Source organism: Heptranchias perlo, chromosome 42, assembly GCF_035084215.1.
Source record: "Heptranchias perlo isolate sHepPer1 chromosome 42, sHepPer1.hap1, whole genome shotgun sequence".
In the NCBI taxonomy this organism is placed as follows: Eukaryota; Metazoa; Chordata; class Chondrichthyes; order Hexanchiformes; family Hexanchidae; genus Heptranchias; species Heptranchias perlo.
In genome coordinates, this window is record NC_090366.1 from 10275053 (window position 1) to 10282167 (window position 7115).

Sequence of the window (7115 nt, forward strand, 5' to 3'; positions counted from 1 at the left end):
AACCTACAAACTTCTGACTTAGAGACACCTTTCTATTCCCACATTTTAAAAAACTGAATTCATATTCTCAAGCTGCCATGGTGGGATTCTGAACTCACGTTCTCTTGATTACGAGTCCAGTGACATAACCACCACATCGCCAACCGATCAGTGAAATTGAATAAAACTGACAAGAGTTTTGAGCAAATTGTACGAGGCTCATCCGGTCACTTCACTCTGATCTGTAATATAAAATGACAATTGACGCTGGACGTCAGTTCCACGGCAGTAATAACACGGACCTTTTACCCCCTGCTGGCAGAATTAGTTTGAACTGATTCTGTCTCTCAATCAAATGCCAATGGCGCCGAATGCTTAAAGTTGACGGGGTTTGATTGAGTTCCCGATTGAATCCAGAATTTGTTTACTCAAATTGATGTAGATAAAAATATCCATATTGTTTCCTCCAGCATTGACACTCGAATCTAAAAGCTCAAGTCACACGCCCCAGATCTAGTTCTGAATCACAGACCGGTCATTGTAGCTACCGGGTTATAAATGAGTTAATTTCAGAAGATTTCACATCGCTGGAGTGTGAAAATGAACAGTTGAGGTCACTTCGAAATATAGCAAACTCTTTTGTGCCTTTGACATTTCAGATACACGTTGTGCCCCGAACCACTGAAGGTGATAAACCCAAATGTCTGGAGACAGCGGCTACAGAACTAACCACACCGTCTCGTTCATAGCGCCTTGGCAGCCAAGTGGCTAAACATGTGGGAGATGAAAGGCTAACGTTTGTGTATCAGGTTATTTTAGATATTCGAATCTTAAATGTTAGTTCCTGTCCAGTAAATGTGTAACTGATGAGGGGGAGGGGTAATTCTCTGATCGAGAGTCTGGCGCTATGTTGACCTTATATCCAGTAACTATGGTCTCACATTGATGTCCCTTTTCATATCCGAACTGTTCGAGAGTGCGAGCAGTTATGGTCACTAACAGTGAAGGGGTATCTCAAGCTGTGTGAGTTCACACGGTTCCCAATGATTGGCTGGTGCCCAACAGCTGGTCTTCCAATACTCTGTTTCGATTGTCATCGATATCGATTATATTCCCGGCGAGCGGAATCCAGACCCGTGATTAGTCTTAGATCGGATTGAGATAGTTGTTTTTTTTATCGTGTTTCCATCATGAACCGTGTGTAGTGATGAAGAATATGAAGTTCGTTTCTCTCTTATTATTTAGCGAAGGTAAATTCATAGAATAATAGAAAGGTTACAGCACGTAAGGAGGCCATTCGGCCCATCAAATCCCTGCCGGCTCTATGCAAAAGCAACCCAGCTAGTCCCACTCCCCGCCCTATCCTCGTAGCCCTGCATTTTTTTTCCTTTGAAGTGCTTATCCAGTTCCCTTTTGAAGGTCATGATTGAATCTGCCTCCACCACCCCCTCGGGCAGTGCATTCCAGGTTCTAAACACTCACTGTGTAAAAAAGTTTTTCCTCTTGTCACCTTTGCTTCTTTTGCCAATCATATTACATCTATGACCGCCAATGGGAACAGTTTCTCTCTATCTACTCTGTTTAGATCCTTCATGATTTTGAACACCTCTATCAAATCACCTCGCAACCGTCTCTGTTCCAAGGAGATCAATCCCAGCTTCTCCAGACTATCCACGCAACTAAAGCCCCTCATCCCTGGAATGAAAATATTCGTTATAATTATTTCTGCTGGAGACGTTTTCCATCTTGTGGAAAAATAACAAAGTAATTAGTTACAGACATGGTATATTGTTAGTTTGTGATTTGTGAATTCATGAAGTGGCTATTTCAGGTATGTTACATTCGAAACTTTAATCTGTATTTTATTCGGATTTATTGAACACAATGTGTGTTTTATTCGGTATCAATGAGAATTTTAATGGAATTTAAGAAGTTTCAGTGGGGTTTCCACGTGTTTTAATGGTTGGTGATGTATTGATTAATGGGTGATTAAAGAGTAATTTAAAAGCATTTAGCTGGATTGTACGGGAATGTTTGAATTGGAACGTTTTTGGGTATTTCAATGGGTGTTTGATTTCTATTTATCATCAGTTGTCCATAGTTCACCATGGTCTGTGGCGATGCCATGCTTTGTGACGGCAGTGAGCGGTTCAGGTGCAGAGATCCCGTGTAAATGTGATTATCCCGTCGATGGCCGCAACCCACGGGGTATGTGTTTAAAGCGGGGTTCTGATCCTGGAACCCGAGGAGTCTTTATTGTCTCTGATCCCAGAGGCCCAGTCAATATACACTTGATCTACAGAGGGCGAGCTGAGTTCACCAGCGACTTCACATAAAAACAATATTTTTTACGGATAAAATACATTGATGAAGGTGACTATTAATTCCGACTGAAGAAAACCAATGCCCGGAATATTATAAAAGAACATGCTTCCAGGTCACATGTCAATCTTTCTATTTTAGGTATTTTTGTTTTCGTTTGTTCCTTTTTTCGTTTATATTCCATCTTCTCAGTACCATTTAACTTAATCCTCGAATGGAAAGATATCGTGATACTCCTAGCCTACGTCACAAGCTACAGGGAGGCTGCAGGTACATTGAATAATACCGAGGTGCGTGTTACGTTTTGACTTGAACAGAAATAATTGAATTCTCAGCAACTTGCAGAAGCTCCCTCCATTTTTAATGCCACATCCAGTCGTGAATGGTGGTGGACAATTAAACAACTAACGGGAGGAGGAGGCTCTGCAAACATCCCCATCCTCAGTGATGGTGGAGTCCAGCACGTGAGTGCAAAAGACAAGGCTGAAGCGTTTGCATCCATCTTCAGCCAGAAGTGCCGAGTGGATGATCCATCTCGGCCTCCTCCCGATATCCCCACCATCACGGAAGCCAGTCTTCAGCCAATTCGATTCACTCCACGTGATATCAAGAAACGGATGAGTGCACTGGATACAGCAAAGGCTATGGGCCCCGACAACAACCCAGCTGTAGTGCTGAAGACTTGTGCTCCAGAACTAGCTGCGCCTCTAGCCAAGCTGTTCCAGTACAGCTACAACACTGGCATCCACCCAGCAATGTGGAAAATTGCCCAGGGATGTCCTGTCCACAAAAAGCAGGACAAATCCAATCCGGCCAATTACCGCCCCATCAGTCTACTCTCAATCATCAGCAAAGTGATGGAAGGTGTCGTTGACAGTGCTATCAAGCGGCACTTACTCACCAATAACCTGAGGCGAGACCATGCAGACGCTGCGACAACGGATGAACGGACACCGCACAACAATCGCCAAACAGGAGGGTTCCCTCCCAGTCGGGGAACACTTTAGCAGTCATGGACATTCATCCACCGACCTTCGGGTAAGCGTACTCCAAGGCGGCCTTCGAGACACACGACAACGCAAAATCGTCGAGCAGAAATTGATAGCCAAGTTCCGCACCCATGAGGACGGCCTCAACCGGGATCTTGGGTTCATGTCATGCTACACGTTACCCCACCAGCGAACAAATGTTATCTGTTTTTAATATAATGGGTCATTTGCTGGCTCTCTCTGCCTTCCGGATGTTTCTGCCTCTCTCTGTTTTTTTTCTCTGTTTTTTTTCCCTGTTTGTTTTTTTGTTGAATGTGTATTCGGGGGTTCTGCAGGTGACACCTCTCTGTCTGAACACGGTGATTGCCTTGGCAACGGGCAGTTGCAGGGGCAGTCTGTAAACACCATGTATTGTTCTATATGTATAAATGCGTAGGCTTCAAGGAGCTCCTGAAACATTTACCTGAGGAAGGAGGAAGTCTCCGAAAGCTTGTGAATTTAAAATAAAATTGCTGGACTATAACTTGGTGTTGTAAAATTGTTTACAATTGTCAAACCCCAGTCCATCACCGGCATCTCCACATCATGACCAATAACCTGCTCACCGATGCTCGGTTCGGGTTCCACCAGGACCACTAGGCTCCAGACCTCATTACAGCCTTGGTCCAAACATGGGTGAGGTGAGGTGAGAGTGACTGCCCTTGACATCAAGGCAGCATTTGACCGAGTGTGGCACCAAGGAGCCCTAGTAAAATTGAAGTCAATGCGAATCAGGGGGAAAACTCGCCAGTGGCTGGAGTCATACCTAGCACAAAGGAAGATGGTAGTGGTTGTTGGAGGCCAATCATCTCAGCCCCAGGGCATCGCTGCAGGAGTTCCTCAGGGCAGTGTCCTTGGCCCAACCATCTTCAGCTGCTTCATCAATGACCTTCCCTCCATCATAAGGTCAGAAATGGTGATGTTCGCTGATGATTGCACAGTGTTCAGTTCCATTCACAACCCCTCAAATAATGAAGCAGTCCGAGCCCGCATGCAGCAAGACCTGGACAACATCCACGCTTGGGCTCATAAGTGGCAAGTAACATTCGCGACAGATAAGTGCCAGGCAATGACCATCTACAACAAGAGAGAGTCTAACCACCTCCCCTTGACATTCAACGGCATTACCATCGCCGAATCCCCCACCATCAACATCCTGGGGGTCACCATTGACCGGAAACTTAACTGGACCAGCCATATAAAGACTGTGGCTTCGAGAGCAGGTCAGAGGCTGGGTATTCTGCGGCGAGTGACTCACCTCCTGACTCCCCAAAGCCTTTCCACCATCTACAAGGCACAAGTCAGGAGTGTGATGGAATACTCTCCACTTGTCTGGATGAGTGCAGCTCCAACAACACTCAAGAAGCTCGACACCATCCAGGACAAAGCAGCCCGCTTGATTGGCACCCCATCCAGCACCCTAAACATTCACTCCCTTCACCACCGGCGCACTGTGGCTGCAGTGTGTACCATCCACAGGATGCACTGCAGCAACTCGCCAAGGCTTCTTCGACAGCACCTCCCAAACCCGCGACCTCTACCACCTAAAAGGACAAGAGCAGCAGGTACATGGGAACAACACCACCTGCAGGTTCCCCTCCAAGTCACACACCATCCCGACTTGGAAATATATCGCCGTTCCTTCATCGTCGCTGGGTCAAAATCCTGGAACTCCCTCCCTAACAGCACTGTGGGAGAACCGTCACCACACGGACTGCAGCGGTTCAAGAAGGCGGCTCACCACCACCTTCTCAAGGGCAATTAGGGATGGGCAATAAATGCCGGCCTCGCCAGCGACGCCCACATCCCGTGAACGAATAAAATAATAAGTGTAATGCTGGACTGTAATGTTTTCAGATTCCCATACATGCTGATAAACGCTATCCTCATACCGTGTTGTAATCTTAGAAGAATAATGAGCAGCAAGCTTTTTCTTTTGAATATTTTAGGTACATTTTCATTGATAATATCCATGCGAATAAGAGCAGCCGCCGCAGTTATCATTCTGATTGCAGTCGTTGTCTTGGTGAAGTTTGAGAGGAATCTGCAAAAGTTCGAAAAGCAACTGGATGTGTTCCCTCCAGGCATTCAAACCACAGGTGGGATGTTGGTTAATGTACCTCATCGGCATTGTTATCTCCTGGAACTCCTTTTAGTGATCAGAGAGGAATTTAACATATTTTTTTGATGAAGTGGCCTCATGCTTTTTATCTATTTTTTGCCTCTTCCTGGTGGTGGGAGGGAAGGCGCGTGTCCTGATGCTTTGATGGGTCATGACAGTTTGGGTCATGCTCGATGGACCAGTCGGTCTTTTCCTTCCCGTCTTTTCGTACGTGTGTAAGTTGTAAAGCTCAAAATGTTCCCCTAACTCAGTAGGAACAATAGATTAGTGCCAGAGGTGGAATTAAGCGGATTATTCCGGTACTGAAAGCGCACTCTCACCCGGAACAATGACTCCATGTCTAAGGCAGTACGTTATGTTATAGAGCCCAGGCCTTTATATAATCATTGGCCTCTATGGTGTGAAGAGGAGTTGTATGCAGTGGGCAACGTTTGAAACTTTCGCAAACTTGAAAGATATCCCCAGACTGAGGAATCCAGTGAATACCCCGCAATTAAATTTAAGTGAAAATCGAATGGGATTTACTGCATTTGGACGGATAGATCTGATCAATAACTCAACACATCTGGTTTCATGAGATAGAACAGGGACTTCACACTCAGGAAGGGCTGTGAAAATGGACATCTTCCCGAGATTAATTGCGAACATTTTCAATTCTCTTTGTTGGAACATATGATTTATAACCCCACACAGTTTTCATTTTAACCAACAATCTGAAATGCAGTGAGGTAGACTTTAATGGTCAATATAACTTTTCAATAACTTTATTTTTACTTTAATAAACATAATTAATTTCCTAAGTAATTTTAACGTTGTTTCCATTTAAGGCTTCCCTCTCTCACCTTGTTATATGGTCCTGTTGCACGGCGTTTAACGTCTCCAAAGGCGGCTCTGTTAGTTTGGAAGCCTCTCCCATCCAGTGTAACAAATGTTCAGCTCAGTGTCAATTTTCATCAGTTTCATTCACGACGATATCCAGACATTTATAAACATATAGCTTCATTCAGAAGCAGTTTGCAATGGAAGCGAACTGATTACAAAGGGCGGAGCAGGGAGTTCCATGAATTATTGAAGTATGTATTGGATTCCACTCTTTATCAAACTGTACTGAAAATTAATACTTGCTTAAAGATGGTGGGGCCATGGTTAGAAAATGATCATGACGTAACTGATCATTTGTTATTGTTTTGTTATCCAATGAACGTGGATTACTTTACTTTACTTAAAGTCAAAATAAGCATCCACCCTTGCACAGACAGGTACAGTAGTCAACAGAAGAAATACGCTCTTGTTAGTTTGTACAGCAACTGGGTTAGACCCTCCCTTTTAACTCTCTGTGTTAGTGACAGTGTAAATATGGCTGGGGGATTCCATTTGGTCCCTTTGCGGTAGTGACATTGGTCATGATTTTTGTGAATATTTCCCTTGTTCGGTGTCTCCACATAATCGTAAACGTTTCCCAGGTGTTATGCTTAAAATAGAGATAAATCCTCCCATTATGTTTACACTGTCACTAAAACACAGCCTCCGGAGGAATCTTCGGTCAACCTTCGGTTATCTTTGTGTCTCTATTTCAGGAAAAGCGAGTCTAAAGGATGAACTAGATTATAATGTGGTATAATAATGGGTCATTGGTTGTTTCTGACACTTTATCAGTGATGAAA